At 49.1% G+C, this 16,919-nt stretch overlaps 1 protein-coding gene across 2 annotated transcripts in view; it reads left to right on the forward strand.

The window, feature by feature from the left end:
- The window catches only part of RASGEF1C (RasGEF domain family member 1C), an 88,682-nt gene that overhangs the window by 33,199 nt on the left and 38,564 nt on the right, over positions 1–16,919 (forward strand). Inside the window, exon 1 of one of the 2 annotated variants that reach the window (XM_011281526.4) lies at positions 15,994–16,860. The exons of the other annotated variant lie outside the window; for it this stretch is intronic. The gene's annotated coding sequence lies outside the window, so the exon portion shown is untranslated. Of the gene's footprint in view, positions 1–15,993; positions 16,861–16,919 lie in introns of those variants that run through there. 2 annotated transcript variants of the gene reach the window in all.

A 16,919-nucleotide genomic window follows, 5' to 3' on the forward strand; every position in this document is an offset into this window, starting at 1 on the left:
ATGTCAGAGGCCCCTCAGCCTGGGAATCCCCGTGGCCCCATCTGGGCCATGCAGGTGAATCATGTTTCAGCCCCATGGCTCTCTGCAACCCCTCCCTCTCTCCCCCAAGCCTGGGAGACACTTCTCTAGCCTGGAGCCTGTGGAGGAGACCTGCCTGTACCCATGGTGTCTGTCCCAGGCATATAAAATGCAGAGGCCTGGGAGAGGCCTGTTTCACATCCTTTCCGGGGCTCTGAGCAAAGCCTGGCTGGGGGCAGGCGGGGTAGGGTCTTAAGTGATGCCCCTCCTCCTTTCAGCATCCACGACTTTCCAGGGGAAGGGGCCAAATGGAGGCATGTACCCCTGCTCAGGTTTTCTGTCGTCCATCGCGTTGACACATTTCTCTAATGCCACCACCTTTATGCCGTAAATACGGATGCCGTGGATGTGTATGTAAATAGCAGCATGCCAAGGCAAACACGCCTTAAAGCATTTGTGGGAAGTACCTCTGAATCCACCCTAGGGATCCGCCAGGTTTTCACAGGCAGGTTCTCAAGCCGTGTGTGGATTATTGCTGCCAAGAGACTCCGCGAAGGAGATATTTTTCTCAGTTTTTGCCCCCTCTTGTGCTCCTAGCTAGAGGTTAACTTTCGTTTTCTTTTTTTTAATTTTTTTATTTATTTTGAGAGAGAGAGAACGAGTAGGGGAGGGGCAGAGAGAGAGTCAGAGAGAATCTGCCAGTGCAGAGCCCGATGCCGGGTCCGAACCCACAAACCCTGAGATCACGACCCAAGCTGAAACCAAGAGCCAGACGCTCAACTGACTGAGCCACCCCAGGCGCCCCAAGGTTAACTTTCTATTTGTTACCTTTAAAGGCATTTTAAAGGCTTTTCTAACACTGTATCATGGGTGACGGACATATAGTATATGGCTTATCTGTGGTAGGGAGCCAGGTTTTTTCCTCGCAGACGCAAGGCTGGCACGGATGGTGGGGATGATGCTGGAATTGCATTAGGGTAGGGATGTGTGTGAGAGCAGCTTGAGGGTCTCTCCCTGGAGGCTGTGCTACAGAGAGCCAGGTGGAGTGACCCCAGGTGGTGAAGCAGTGGCCAGTGTGTGTCACCGACACAGGGGACATTCTTCCCAGCGTGGAGCCCACCCCTTACACAGCCTGGAGAAAGATGTCTGAGTTTGCAGAACAATATACCCAGGTGTGTGGGAGGCAGGGGGCAGCCAGTCTGGGGGTACCCAGAGGCCAAGTGCACATGGAAGGAAATGGTGCCTTGACTGGACCCCGGAGCCCTGACTGACCCCTCTCCGCTCCTCAGGCCCAGCCAGAGCCAAATGGCTTCTTGCAGGAGGGATCTGGGAGGGGTGCTGCGCTGAGCCACCAGGAACTAGGGGGAATCTGCAGGGAGTACCTCCAAGTTACCAAAGAGTCCCCCCTTTCATGGGATAAATGAGGCCACAGGTGGGCAGGCACGAGCCCTGCAGGCAAAATGTCACTGGAGCAATTTTGGGGCATCAAGACTCTTTCCACGTCCAGTGATACTGGCCCAGGTCAAGTTGGCCAACACAAAACAAAACAAAAAAGGGAATCAACTGTGTCATATACAAAAAAGCCTAACACCGGGGCTAACTTTGAGTGCAGCTGGATCCCAAACACGGTGCTCAAGGCTTTTCCCCCTCCCCCCTCCCAGGGGCAGAAAGGGGCCTTCCCAGCCTCCCCTTGGTGACCAAATGGCCACCAGCAGCTCAGGCCTGCATCTGCTCAACCTCCATTCCTGCTGGAAAGAGAGCATTGGGAGGACAGGCTGAACACCCTGCCCCCACTGAAACCTCCACTAAAATACACTTCTGTTAAACACACACACACACACACACAGGGAGGATAGGTAGCAACAACAGCAAGAAACTTTAGGAGGCTGGAAAGCAGGTGGATGAGTAACCAATGACAGAGCAGACCTGAGAAGTCAAAGCCCAGTGGACTAAGTAAGGGGGTTTGTTCCGGCGAGGAGTCAGGCCCATGGCTTCTTTTCCAGACTCCTTTTAGAGTTCCTCCCCCAAGCAGCCCACCATGATTTCCCCACCAGGAGCTACTCCGCAAGCCCTGCCCTCTCCCTCAGAATATCCAGTCAGCTTCTTAGTCTCTATGTGACAGCCGAAGATTCCCGGACACCTGAGGAATACCAACAGGGAACATGTTGACCAAGACAAATGAGGGGGGAAGGCAAATTGGGGCATACAAAAGCAATGAAGGAAGAAGAAAATTTCTAATAAAACGAAGTCACTAAAAAATAAGATTACTAATATCCTCAGAGAAGTAAGAGAGGATTTTACATCTGTGAGAAAAGAACAGAGTGTCATATATTTGAAAAGGAACATTCAAAGGAAAAATACATCATAGAAATTCAAAACATGTCAATAGAAATAAACAATAGAAGGTTCGGAATACAAAACTGAAAAACTTTCAGAGAGTAGAATGATACGGTTTTTTTTTTTTAATGGAAAATAGGAAAGAGGGGCTACCTGGGTGGCTCAGTCAGTTGAACGTCCGACTTCAGGTCAGGTCATGATCTTGTGGTTCGTGGGTCCGAGCCCCATGTTGGGCTGTGTTCTGACAGCTCAGAGCCTGGATCCTGCTTCAGATTCTGTGTCTCACTCTCTCTCTCTTCCCCTCCTCCACTTGCACTCTCTCTCTCTCTCTCTCAAAAATAAATAGACACTAAAAAAAATTTTTTTAAATAGGGTAAAAAATTGGAGGACAAGTCCAAGAGGTCCAACATGAATACTAAGAGTCCCCCCCCCCAAAAAAAAGGAAAGTCTTCTGTGAAATTACTTAATAAAATATCCCAGCACTGAAGGGCCTGAGTCCATCTGGAAAGTGCTCCACACAAGGGACGGAAATGACCCATACCAAGGTGCATCATTGTAAAATTTCAGGACACTTAGGGCTGGGATGAACAACTGTCTTGATTTGCCTAGGACTGAGTGGTTTATTAGGAAATGGGACTTTCAACGCTAAAACCAGGATGGTCCTGGGAAAGCCAGAATGACCGGTCATCCTACTGAGAACAAAAACAAACAAACAAACAAAAAAAAAATTCTACAAAGCTCAGAGAGGTAAGCCACAAGACAATGTCTTCAAAATTCCGAAGAAATATGATTTCTGATTTAGAATTCTATACCCTGCTGAGCTTTCAAACCTACTAGAAGTATGATGGTAAAGTAAGAACATTCCCAGGCATGTAGGTCTCAAAATTTTGTTCCTAAGTATCTATTCGCAAGAAGCTACTGGAGGACGTGCTCCATCAAAATGAAAATAAGCCAAGAAAAATGAGGAGACAAGATACAGGAAGCAGGAGACCCAGTAAAAGAAGTGAGGAGGGAATTCCTCAAAGGATGATGGAGTGATCCCAGATCAGCAGCTCTGCTCCAGATGTGGAGGCAGCTGAGCCGTTCTGGCTCTGTGTGACACAAGAGACAGACAGACGGTCATCACTAAGATCCCCCTTCCCCTGCCACTTCCATAGGGCCATGCTCTTAACCCAAGGACAGATCACCCATGAGAGGTTGGCCCAGATTTTCATCAGGACTTGGCTTGCCTTGACCATGTGCTGCTGACGATTTCTCCCCTCGTGCTTGCTGAGGACACATGTATCACTCCCAGAAGTTCTTGGCTTTCCCCAAGAGCCAGAGGGCCATGGCAGGCTCAGAAGTGGAAAATACAAGGCAGCCCATTCCCTCTGGCCATACTTCTGTCGGGTGCCCGGTGCACACCTCAGCCTTGCCAGGCGCCCGGCTGTGGAGTGCCCTGTGTTTCCCCAGACTCCCTTGTGACCTTGCTTGCCACTTCCCCAGAAGGGGCCTTGTCAGCTCCCAATGAAGGGGAAGTCAGCCCACGACCCAGAGAGTGCTCTCCTCACCCTCTCCTGGAGCCTCTGTCCAGTGTGCTTACCCTCTGTTTTTAAGAATAGGTGGTATTTGTGCTCGCTTCGGCAGCACATATACTAAGAATAGGTGGTATATTGTCTGGAATGGATACACAGGTAGAACTATAAAGAAAAGCAAGGAAACAATTAGCATGAAAGGATGGTCATCAGCTAGAGTTGAGGGTTAGGAGGTCAGCTTGTTTGCAGAAGGTGAATAAGTGGTTTTAAGGTACTGATAATGCTTTTTATATCAGCCTGGATATCAGTTCACAGATGTTCATTTAGTTTTAATAATTAAAAAATTGTTATAATTTAAATTGTAGATGTATTTATAAACTCTTTTGTGTTTAATTTTTGTATAAGAGAGGAGGGGCACCTGGGTGACTCAGTCGGTTAAGTGTCTGGCTCTTGACTTTGACTCAGGTCGTGGTTTCATGGTTTGTGAATTCAAGCCCCACATGGGGCTCTGTGCTGAGAGTACAGAGCCTGCTTGGGATTCTCTCTGTCCCTCTCTCTCTGCCCCTCCCCCACTCACATGCATGTGCGTGAGCTCACACACACACACACACACACACACGCACACACTTTCTCTCTCTCAAAATAAATAAATAAACTTTAAGAAATAATAATAAGGTGCCCGGGTGGCTCAGTCAGTTAAGTATCTGACTTCAGCTCAGGTCAAAATCTCATGGCTTGTGGTTTCAAACCCCACGTCCAGCTCTGAGCTGTCAGCACAGAGCCTGGAGCCTGCTTCGGATTCTGTGTCGCCATTGTTCTCTGCCCCTCCCCTACTCATGCTCTGTCTCTTTCTCTCTCTTTCAAAAATGAATAAACATTAAATTTTTTTAATAAAATAATAAAAGTATAGAGAGGAAAAAATATCGAGGGAACATCTCTGGGTTGATCTCCAAAGAAGGCCCAGGATTTATTCTGATTAGATAACCCAGGTCCCTGATCAGGGATGGGAGAAGGGGATGCTGAACTCTCACTGGCGAGGCTTCAGTTAACCCCTCACCCCACCCTAACCAGGATTCCATCCAGTGGTGAGAAATTGTCCCGGGAAGTAAGGAAGCATGACCATTGGGAATCCAAAACAAAACCCCTTCTCTGTGTTCAGGGGAGCAACCGGGCAGTATATTTTGATCCCCTTGAAAGGACTACCATTCTTCAGCCCAGTGGCTCTCCTTATAGAAGTGTGTCCTCAGGAAATAATTGAGGATGGAGACCAAGAGTGAGGGACCCTATGGATTATGGAGCAACAGAGGGGCCGACTGTTCCCTCTTTGAAGAGCTCTATTTTCAGTTACCAGCCTATGGTGGGTCTTGGTGCTATCAACCTGCATGTGGCAGACTGGCTGCAAGTTGGACCCTGAGCTTGCAGACACAGGAGCTTCCTGAGATGTGGAAGCAGCAGGTTCTGTCAGCAGGAGCTGAGAGACATATGGCGCATAAAAATAACTGAAGCCAGTCCTCCCCTCACAGCCAGGTCTATTGGGTGGCCTCCTGAAGGCAAAGCCAGGTGCATTCCCAGCTGAGGCAAGCAGAACCCCTGGGCTCATGCCTGGGAGAGGCCCTCATACCTCCACGGCATCCTTTCAGACACCAGGGAACAGGAAGGAGCCCTTTATGAGGCCCAAATTGGAATGAGATGAGTGCCTCAGCCCCAGGCTTTGTTGGGGAGGGAGAAGTGGAGGACCACAGCATTTTGTGGACACTGGACAAGATACTGCCACTGCTTGGAGCAGCAGGCATGAGTTGACATGGTCCAGGGCCCTACCCAGGGTGGACTCTTTTCTCCCCTAAGGTTCCTATGAGAGTCAGGAAGAACTTGGCTATCAACTGAGGTCTCTTCTTCAGCTGAGTCCATTAGGGGCTGCTCAGTGGGCTCCCTGCTTCCTGGAAGCCAGGCCACATTGGGGTTCTCAATATTCAGGTTGCCCTCCCCAAGCTCCCTGCCCCTGAGCCCCGCTCCTTTGCTGAATCTCTAGACCACATCTATCTTCTGCTCAGGTTGTACCAGTTTCCCCTCCCAGGGACAGGGCCAAGAGCTGGGCCTAGAGTCAGGAGCCCAGGAGCCTGGGGTACTAGTCACTGAGCTGGTAACCCTGCCCATCCTGTTTTACCTTTTAGGGTCCATATTTTCTCATCTATAAAGTAGGTAATCATTCCCATGTGTTGTTTTAAGGATTAGGTGACATATGAGAACAAAAGACACATAAAGCATGACACATGTTTTCTCTTGAACTAAAACCTGGGACATAGAAACTGTCCAGGTCAGGTGGAGCAGGCACTTTGCCCAAGACCTTTGAAAAAGACTCCAAGTTCAGTACCCCCACCACCACCACCCAACCAAGGACACAGGGACTGTCCCTGTTCCTGCAGAAGTAGTCCCAAGCAAAGATGCCCATTTGACTCTTTTAACAATGCCCTGGTCTGGCTGGAGCTCCAGATACGCTATCTGGGGAGCAAGTCTGGTGTGGACCCTATGAGGAAACCTGTAATTCAGGCCTCTTCTTGGAGCTTCTGCAGGCCCTGCACAGATAGAAGTAAAACTGAACAATGCTGAAACATGGACTCTGCAGAGGTATAGCTGGACAGGAGTAGGCACTCTTTCTCATGTCAAGGGAAGGAAGAGAGATGGGGCTCTCGGGACACACACAATGCCAGGAGCTGTGTGCCTCAGCTCCTCCCAAAAAGCTGCAGGGGGACTAGGAACATCATCCTAAAAGGGCTCTGAGCTCTATCCCACGGCACACCCGGCCCTGACAGTAAGATAGAAAAGTATAGGATGCTTATTCTCACCAGCACTATTCTCTTTGTTTCTCCTGAAAAGTTCTGTCCAATGTGTTATGATAAGAAAAGTGTATGAGGTTTAACCACCAGAAAGGAAAAGATTAAATTACCATGAATTGTAGACATAACTGCCTTCTGGAAAAACAAGACTGTTAGAACTAATGAGATATAAAACCCACATGTAAAATCCAATACCAATATGCAGTTAAAGATATAATGGGAAGAGGAGGGTATCAGGGAAGACAGTGGAGCAGGAAGCACCAAGACTTTTCAGCCAGACAGCTGAACTGGCAGAATCCATCTGGTGTAACTATCTTAGAACTCTGGAGCCTGTTCAAAGACCTGCAGCTTCCATAAGAATGCTTGGAAATGTTCAGTTAATTTTGGTCAATTTAAGATCGTAGCACAGTAGCAGCTACCCATCTTCCACCCACCTCACCCCACCCAGCCTCATGACAGGCAGCCATACACAGGTTCCTGGAATAGTTTACCCAGAGCTTGTGGGAGCCAAAGTGGACAATAAGGGCCTTATCTGCAAATTCTGGAGGATCTGATGCTTATTGCTGTTTCTGATCACAGAAGTGCAGATACAGAGGCAGGCCACCATTGCTTCAATCTGTACTGGCTGAAGAGGCTTCCAGGGGACTTCAAGGGCCTATTGTTTTCCCCCTTCATTTCTTCCTTTTTCTCCTTTTAGAAGCTGGACTTTTAAGGATTTGGCTATTTAGAAGCAACCACATATACAAGGGAATTTAGAAAGTTACTGCACATGCAGAGAAAGGCATAGGCTCAGAAAAGACCCAAAAGGACCTTAAATGTATATCCCAGCCCAGAGGCACCCTACAACAATTTTTAAAAAAGAAATAGAGGGGAGCCTGGGTGGCGCAGTCGGTTAAGCGTCCGACTTCAGCCAGGTCACGATCTCGAGGTCCGTGAGTTTGAGCCCCGCGTCAGGCTCTGGGCTGATGGCTCGGAGCCTGGAGCCTGTTTCCGATTCTGTGTCTCCCTCTCTCTCTGCCCCTCCCCCGTTCATGCTCTGTCTCTCTCTGTCCCAAAAATAAAAAAATAAAAAAGAAATAAAAAAATAAAAAAGAAATAGATAAAACCCTGCAGAAATCTCACCTCCAGAGTTACCACATTATAAGACTCAAACATCCCATTTCAACAACAACAACAAATCACAAGACCTACAAATAAACAGGAAGGTATAGACAATTAAAGGGAGGAAATTAATCAAAGAAGCCATCCCTGGGGCACCTGGGTGGCTCAGTAGGTTAAGTGCCTGACTCTTGATTTCGGTCCAGGTCATAATCTCACAGTTTGTGGATTTGAGCCCCATGTCAGGCTCCACACTAATAGTGTGGAGCCTGCTTGGGATTTTCTCTCCCTCTCTCTCTACCCCTCCCTTGCTTGTTCTAAATAAATAAATAAACAAAAAACAATTGAAAAAAAGGTGGATAGCCAAGAAAACTATGTATGAATAAAATAGAAATGTCAATAAAGAGAGAACATAAAAAGAAACCAAAAAGAAATCTTGAAAAAGAAAAATGCAATACCTAAAATTAGAAATGCACTACAAGTGTGTAAAAAGCAGATTTGAGCAGACAGAAAAATCAGTGAACTTGAAGATAGGACAATTGAAATTATTGATTCTGAGGAATAGGGGGGAAAAGATTAAAGAAAAATGAACAGAACCTAACAGGTCTGGGGGACACCATTAAGTAAACCGCAATGCATGTTGCTAGAGTCCCAGAAAGAGAAAAGAGAGAAAGGGAAAGAGATTATTTGAAGAACTAGTGGCCAAAAACTTCCCAAATTTGATGAAAGACATAAATATAAACATACAAGAAACGTAATGAACTCCAATAGGGTAAATACAAAGAGACCCACACTGAAACATATTATCAAACTGTCTAAAGACAGAATATTGAAAGCAGCAAGAGAAAAGTGATTTGTCCCATACAAGGAATCCTCAATAAGATTATCTGAAGATTTCTCATCAGAAACCTTGGAGGCCAGAAGGCAGTGGGTTGATCTATTCAGAGTGTTGAAAGTAAAACAATTATCAACTATCAATTATATGTAGCAAAACTCTATGTCAAAAATGAGGGAGACATTAAGACATTCACAGATAAATAAAAGCTGAGGGAGTGCATTACCACTATACCTGCTCTACAGTAAATACCACAGGGAATCTTTAGGTTGAATGAAAGGACACTAATTAGTAACTTGAAGCCATATAAACATCTCTGGTAAAGATATATACATGGGCAATTATAAAATCCTGTATTATGATAACTTTGTTACTCCACTTTTTGTTTTCTATATGATATTGTAGACTAATGCATCCTTTTATTTAAAAAATAATTATTGGTCTGTGTCTCCCTCTCTCTCTGCCCCTCCCCCACTCACACTCTGTCCCTGTCTCTCAAAAATGAATAAATGTTAAAAAAAAATTTTTGCGTGAAACAAGGAATGTCTGTTGTATTTTTTTAATATAGTTTATTGTCAAATTGGCTAACATACAAAAATTTTTAATTAAAATAAAGGGGGGCACCTGAGTGGCTCAGTTGGTTAAGTGTCCAACTTTGGCTCAGGTCATGATCTCATGATTAGTGGGTTCAAGCCCCATGTCAGCTTCTTTGCTGGAAGCTCAGAGCCTGGAGCCTGCTTTGGATTCTGTGTCTCCCTCTCTCTCTGCCCCTCCCCTACTCACACTCTGTCTCTGTCTCTCAAAAATGAATAAATGTTAAAAACTTTTTAAAAATAATTATAAGGGTGCTTGGGTGGCTCAGTCAGTGAAGTGTCCAACTCTTGCTCAAGTCATGATCTCATGGTTGTAAGATTAAGTCCCACATCAGGCTCTGCACTGGGTGCTTAAGATTCTCTCTCTCCCTCTCTCTTTCTGCCCCACCCCTGCTTGTGCTCTCTGTCTCTCAAAACTGAGTAAAAGTTTAAAAAAAAAATTTTTAAGTTGGGAAACGAGGGGCACCTGGGTGGCTCTGTCAGTTGAGTGTCCTGCTCAGGTCATGATCCCAGGGTCATGGGATCATCCCCTTCTCACGCTCACTCCCTCTTAAAAAAAAAAAAAGAAAAAAGAAAAAAAGAAACAGGAAATGAAAGAAAGATTATCCTCTGGGTCTGGGCCTTCCTTATAATCCCACTTATGGTCCAACACTTGTCCCTGCAGACACTTCCCCCTGTCTCCCATAAAGGAGTTAGGTTTAGGCCACACAGTCCCAAAATGTCCAGCACTAGATCCTGGCCGCCAGTGGGCTCCGGGTCTGAACCGCGTGCAACACAAGAAGGAAGGATGCCCACCTGCAGGGTGGGTCTCCAGGGAGGCCTTCCCTTCTTCTGCAGATGCCATGCAGACTGGCTGCCCCATAACTGTCAGGAGTGCCCCAGGACCTCCAGATACTGGGCTTGGAGACCTGAATGTGAAGAGACGGATGCATCTGACAGGTGTGGGCTGGGCAGCCGGAGTAGGGGATGTGAGCAGGGACATGGAGGCAGAAGTGCATGCCTAGTTGGGGGAAGCTGTGACTCAGAAGCCTGCCTTCAGGGGTTAGGCCTCTTCGGGTCAGGTTCCCTTCAGGTGCATTTTTCAGTATGGCAGCGTCTGATTGGCCCAGCCTGTGATGGTGCCCACCCTTTGGCCCGCTGAAGGCATAGCCTTCCTGACAGTCTCACCAGGATGTTCAGTGTTCATTAGAGAGTGTGGTGGTTATTTCCCCAAGCAAAACCCTGGTGTTCTGGCCAGAAGGGAAAGGAAATGGATGCTGAGAAGGCAGACTCAACAGATGGAGGCACCAGGAGGGTGGACTTGGGTCCGGAACTGGGGTCTGGGGTGGGAAAGAGACACAGCACCTGAGGCTGGCACCCACAGGCCAAACACAATGTTTGGAAGGGCTGGCCTGTCCCAGGAGGGGCCGCGGTGATCCCTCTGCCAGCCAAGTCCCCTGGAGGCTGTGGTTTGGGGATGCCAACATCAGTGCCCATGTGGGCTGGTGGACAGAACAGGACCCAGGACCCAGACACACCTGTGCTCAAGTCTCAGCTCTGCTGGGTACTTAGCTTGTGAGCTGGGCACTGGCCATTCACTCTCTGAGCCTTACTTTCCTCATCTGTAAGATGAGAAGGCTAAGGGATGAGATGAGGGGGCAGGCAGGGAGAAGTCGCCCCATCATCCTTCCTGGGCCAGGACCCCAGACATCTCCCCTACTCCTCCCTCCCCACTGACTACCACCTGAATCCCTTCCACATGTATGTTAGCCACATCCCCTTTGCACTATTTAATCTCAGGCTTCACTGCTTCTCACCTGCATTACTGAGTCACTTGAACAGCACACATCTTGACCAAGCACCCACTATGAATGTGCCAGGTGGGGGGGGGGCTGACCCTAGGAGTGCAGCAGTGAGCAACCCAGTCCCCTCCTAGAGGAATCGCAGCACAGGGAGAGCCACGTGGTGCTGGGAGGCCAGCAGGCAGACAGGTCTGGTGTGTGCCAAGGTCTGGTGAGTCACTCATCCCGGAGTGCAGGGGTCCTCCCCTGGGCAGGTCAGAGAGTGCAAAGAGTGGCTTGGCCACTCTTGATTGTAAGTCAGAGCCAGGCATCTGTGCCCCCTCAGTGACATCATCACAGGGTGGACATGCCCCTGACCCCAGCACCCCTTGCAGCCCTGGGATTGGTTCAGGTGTTCCTGGGGCCTGTCATCCTTGAGGCTTTGTTTGATGACTGGGCTGGAATAAAGGACACTAAAACAATAACAGTGGTGGGGGTGGGGGGATGCATATCAGTGACACCTTTTGCAGTGCCCCATTGTAGTCTTATCCACTCCAATATGTTTTGTATTGCGCTATGTGTGCAGTGGTCTCTCCTTTTTTTATATAAATTTTTAATGTAACTTGCTTGTTTTGAGAGGTGGAGGGAGGGACAGAGAAAGAGGGAGAGAATCCCAAGCAGGCTCCACGGCGCTCAATCTCAGGAACTTTGAGATCATGACCTCAGCGGAAACCAAGAGTCGGACACTCAACCAACTGAGCCACCCAGGCGCCCCTCTCCTTCTATACCATGACCGCTTCTGTGTTGCCACCAAGTCTTCATTACCCCATTATCGGTGACAACAGACACCGCACTAACAGGTGCATGCTAATGTTCTTGTCCCGTCTCCTTTCGTTCATCATCTGTGGTGCTCTGGATTTAATCCCCTGCTTATAGTTCATGCCAAAGCAGACCCCTCTCCCCAGCTTTTCCCCTTCAGATGATTTTCTTGGGATGCGTTTCCAAGCATTTGACTGAGGTGAAAGGCGCTATCAAACTTCAGGCTATTGGCACATGGAGCCAGATCTTGTACGATTCAAAGGGGCCGTGACACAGTACACCCGCCCCCCCCCCAGCTGTATTTAATGGGATGCTCCAGCATACCTGATAGCACCGGCTGTTTAATGCAGTCTTGTGCATTAATGGGTATAAAGCAGAAGCCTACTGGAGCCATATCACGCAGGTGTCTGTTCACACACACAGAGCCCCAGGCCCCCAGCAGGGCAGAAGGAGAGAATCGAAACCTCTCTTTAGAGGTCACAGGCAGAGCAGCCTGCCAGTCTGCCCAGTGTCCCCAGCCATGGTGAGCCCCTCAGGCTCAGACCCTGTCTATGCCCAGACCCCCAGCCCCCTGCACATACACCATGCAGGCTGTGTTCACAGAAACACAGATTGGAAGACTTACTGGTGATCTCAAGGATTTTTCAAGGGAAATTGTGACAATAAACAATTTTCCCATCATCACTGGCTTTTAAAAAAAAAATTTTGGTAGAGGCATGTGGGTGGCTCAGTTCAACTTCAGCTCAAGTCATGATCTCATGGTTTGTGGGTTTGAGCCCCACATCGGGCTCTGTGATGACAGCTCAGAGCCTGGAGCCTGCTTAGGATTCTGTCTTTCTCTCTCTCTCTGCCCCTCTCCCACTCATACTCTGTCTCTCTCTCTCTCAAAAATACATATTAAAAATTTTTTAATTGTGGTAAAATACACACAACATAAAATCTACCATCTTAGCCATTTTTAAGGGCACAGTCCGATGCTATTAAATACATTCATGTTGTTGTGCGGCCATCCCTGCCATCTATCCTCGTAACTCTTTACATCTTGCAAAACTGAAATTCTGTCCCCATTAAAGACTAACTCCCCATTTCCCCCTCCCTCCAGCCCCTGGCAACCACATTGCTTCCCCTGTCTGTCTCTATGAATGTGACTACTCAAGTACCTTGAATAAGTGGAATCACACAGTATTTGTCCTTTGGTGGCTGGCCTTTTTCACTTAGCATAATGTCCTCAAGCTTCATTCATGTTGTAGCACATGTCAGAATGTCCTTCCTTTTTAAGGCTGAATAATATTCCATTGTAAGGATAGCCCACATTTTGTTCACTCATTCATCATCAGTGGACACTTGAGTTGCTGTATCATTGGCTTTTTAAAAAAATTTTTTTTTTGAGAGAGAGAAAGCAGGGAAGAGGCAGAGAGGGGAGAGAGAGAGAATCCCAAGCAGGCTCCACACTGTCAGTGCAGAGCCCGATGCAGGGCTCAAACTCACAAACAGTGAGATCATGACCTAAGCCAAAGTCAGACGCTTAACTGACTGCGCCACCCAGGTGCCCCTGCAACATTGGCTTTTAAAAATTATCCCTGGGGGAGCCTGGGTGGCACAGTCGGTTAAACATCCAACTCTTGATTTCAGCTCAGGTCAGGATCTCATGGTTTTGGGTTCAAGCTCTATGTCTGGCTCTGCCTGTTTGGGATTCTCCCTTCCCTTGTGCTCACGCATTCTTTCTCTCTCTCTCAAGATAAATAAATAAACTTAAAAAAAAGTATCCCTAGACATCTAAAGCATGGAAAACCATGAGGTGGTTAAAAAAAAAAAAAAAAGAACAAACACCCTCTATGCTGCCAAGGAAAGATCTTCAAAATACGTTGTTAGTAAAAAAAGAGCTCAGGAGAATGCATACAATATTCTAATAAAGACAGAAAAGGTGCCATATATATATATATATATATATATATATATATATATATATAATTTCTTCATCCTTGCATAAAGAAGCTCTCCTACAAGCAGTTGCTTATGGAACTGGTGCGTTGGGTGGGGGGGCTCTATCTTCACATGGCTGTGTTTTTGCACATGGGCGTGGGATGCCCCCAGCACCCAGTACTTTCCCTGATCCCCTACTAGGTCACTCAACCCCTATCTCTCCAGGAACCACAGCCTGGCTCCTGCCACCCAGGCACATACTCCCATGACCACAGTGTGTTGCCCCCCAGCTTGCCTAAGCTTTTGCACACACTTATCCCCTTGGCCTGGCAAGTCTCCAGACAGACTGCCTCCTGCCCTCAGTCCTCAGCACAGACAGCACCACCTGCCCCCAGCCCTTCTCTGGGCTCCTTCTCTGGAACCCCTGCTGGAGGAAGGAGGAGGCTGGCTTGTGCCCCCAGGGCCCCCACAGCCCTGTGCTCCCCAGCACACCTGCAGAAAGGGGCAGAAAGATTGGCGGAGCACCACCATTCCCCTCTCCCCTCACCTGGGCACACCCTGCAGAGCACATGTCTCCATGGGACACTCTGCACACATTGGTCTGCTCGTGGTCTACTTCCCACCGCCAGTTCTGAGAGATCCCACTGAGTCCACGGCACCTAGAATGGTGCAGAGGGAGCCAGAGACTGCAGCAGCAGGAACACAAGCCCATCCACTGAGCCCCAGGCCTGGGCCCAGCCGAGGTCACAATGGGTAGCTGGAGGTCGGAGGGGTGATCCCAGCAGCCTGTCCACTCTTTGGGCATCCCTGTGGACCACGATGGTTCTGGCCTCCAGCTCCGCTCCAGCCTCCAGTGTGAGCCTGTTGCTCCAAAGAAGAACTGAGTCTGAGCCCACCCACCTCCCCACGTGCCCAGCATCCCGCATCCAGCCCCCAGTGGCAGTCCAGGCCTGGAGGTGATCTGGGGGCTTCCCAGCTCATCTCTTGAAGTGGTGGCATCCTGGCCTCCCCAGAAGGGCTTCTGCCACCCTGCCCTGCAGAGAGGTTTCTAGAATCACCTCCACCCAAGATAGTGGCTCATCTTTGAGAAAATTGGACTGGGATCCCTGGAGAGAGAAGGTGCTAGGTATCCAGCAGGAGAGACCACGCTTTGCCAGCCTGGCATGAGTTCTGTCTTATGGAATTAGGCTCAGACACCAGGCCCTGTGTGTGGGGCAGAGCTGGCGCTCATCCCAGAGTTGACAGCCACCCCCCCAGTGAGCTCAGCAGCCTCCCGTGTGCCCACGTGCACACCTGCGGCCTCCCCCACAGGTTGGCAAGAGGTGGTTTTGTGACATTTCACAGTTGCATCAGCTGAAAATTGAACACTTACAGCTTCGCCAGGGAGGTGAAAATAAAGTTGCCGCTGTGCTCAGGGCCAGGACTGTGCCGGCAGACATCCACGCTGGTTCCCACACTGCCAACCCCCACCCCATGCTGTGACCCAGTCCCTGTACACCCTCAGGACAGCCCTCCTCAGGGCTCCCTCCAACCCCCAACCTCAGCTCTGATTCTGCACACCACTGTCTCTACTTTCAGAGCCAGGTCACCCAAGGGGTCAGGAAAGACAGAAATGGGCCTGGGTTCCAGTCTGCCATGGGAAATGCACAGGCAGAGTGAGCAGGGTGATGGGGAGACTCTGTTCCCTGGAAGGTCCCTACAGTAACCCTGCAGGACTCCCTGGTTAAGAATGTGGGGGTGACGGCGACTGGATGACTCAGTCGGTTAAGTGACTCTTGATTTCAGTTCAGGTCATGATCTCATAGTTCAGGAGATCGAGCCCCAGGTTGGGCTCTGCACTTACAGCTCAGAGTTTGCTTAGGATTCTCTCTCCCTGTCTCTCTGCCCCTCCCCTGCTCGCCCTCTCTCTCTCTCTCTCTCTCTCTCTCATTCTCTCTCTCAAAATAAATGAATAAACATTAAAAAAGAGGGGCAGCTGGGTGGCTCAGTTGGTTGAGTGTCCAACTTCGGCTCAGGTCATGACCTAACAGTTCGTGAGTTCGAACCCCACTTTGGGCTCTGTGCTGACAGCTCAGAGCCTGGAGCCTGCCTCAGATTTGGTTTCCTTCCTGGCTGTCTGCCCCTCCCCCCACTCCTGCTCTGGCTATCTCTCTGTTTAACAGAGAGATAAACATTAAAAAACATTTTAAAAAACATAACATTAAAATAATAAACATTAAAAAAAAAGAAGAAGAAGAAGACTGTAGGGTGACTTCAATGCCCAGCATGGGGGATGGTTAAACAGTCACAGGCTTGGCCAGGACTCACAGACATAAGTGCCCTGAAGGCTTAGTTCAGGAAGACTGGCCTACAGGGATATGCGGAAGAACCTGGGGGAGGAAACCCGGGTCCACAGCACACACACGGATGGGCACCTGCTACAGGCCAGCCCTTGACTAGTGCCAGCTCAGAGCACGTGCGCTGAGCCCCACCTGGATGAGGTTCGGGTGAAGTCACTATATAAACAGGCCACAGGTGGCCTTTCTCTGCACCAGACACCACCAGCCACATCGCAAGCACCCAGCAGCGCTGACAAGGAGAATTTGGTGCTGCCCACCTGAAGTGAGGCCCAGCCTTGGCAGGGGTCACTGTAGGGAAGAAGGGAAGGCTTCACGGACGAGGAAGCATTTTAGCCAGGTGCACAGGGATAAGCGAGTGCACATGGCGGGAGAGCATTTCTGTGGAGGAAACAGCTGGATGGGTCAGTGGGTCTGAATCACACAGAGTCTGGAGCACCAGGCTACACAGGGCCACCTGAGAGAAACGCACGTTAAACAGGCTCACACAATGGAGGAGTCCACACAGCAGCTTCAAGCACAGCAGGACGCAAGGCCCCACCCAAGGAACTCAGGAATGTGCCCACCTCCCTGGCTCCTTGTGGGGCCAAGATGGCCCGAATGGTGCCATTCTTGCCTGCTCAGGGACTCCAGAGGGAAGAGAGCTTCTGAGTACCACAGAAGTTCTGGGATTGCACATGAGCTCTCCAGTTTGGATCAGACCCATCCCTGAACTAATCGTCTTTGTGGCCAGGGGCAGGGGCAATATGCTAATTGTCCAAGTCTTATCAAAAGCAACCTTCATTGCTTTGAGGTAAGAGTGGAAGGGGTTAGTCCCTAAATGGCTTGGACCAAGAGTAGAGGGTGGCTGGT

Source organism: Felis catus, chromosome A1 (assembly GCF_018350175.1).
Source record: "Felis catus isolate Fca126 chromosome A1, F.catus_Fca126_mat1.0, whole genome shotgun sequence".
NCBI lineage: Eukaryota > Metazoa > Chordata > Mammalia > Carnivora > Felidae > Felis > Felis catus.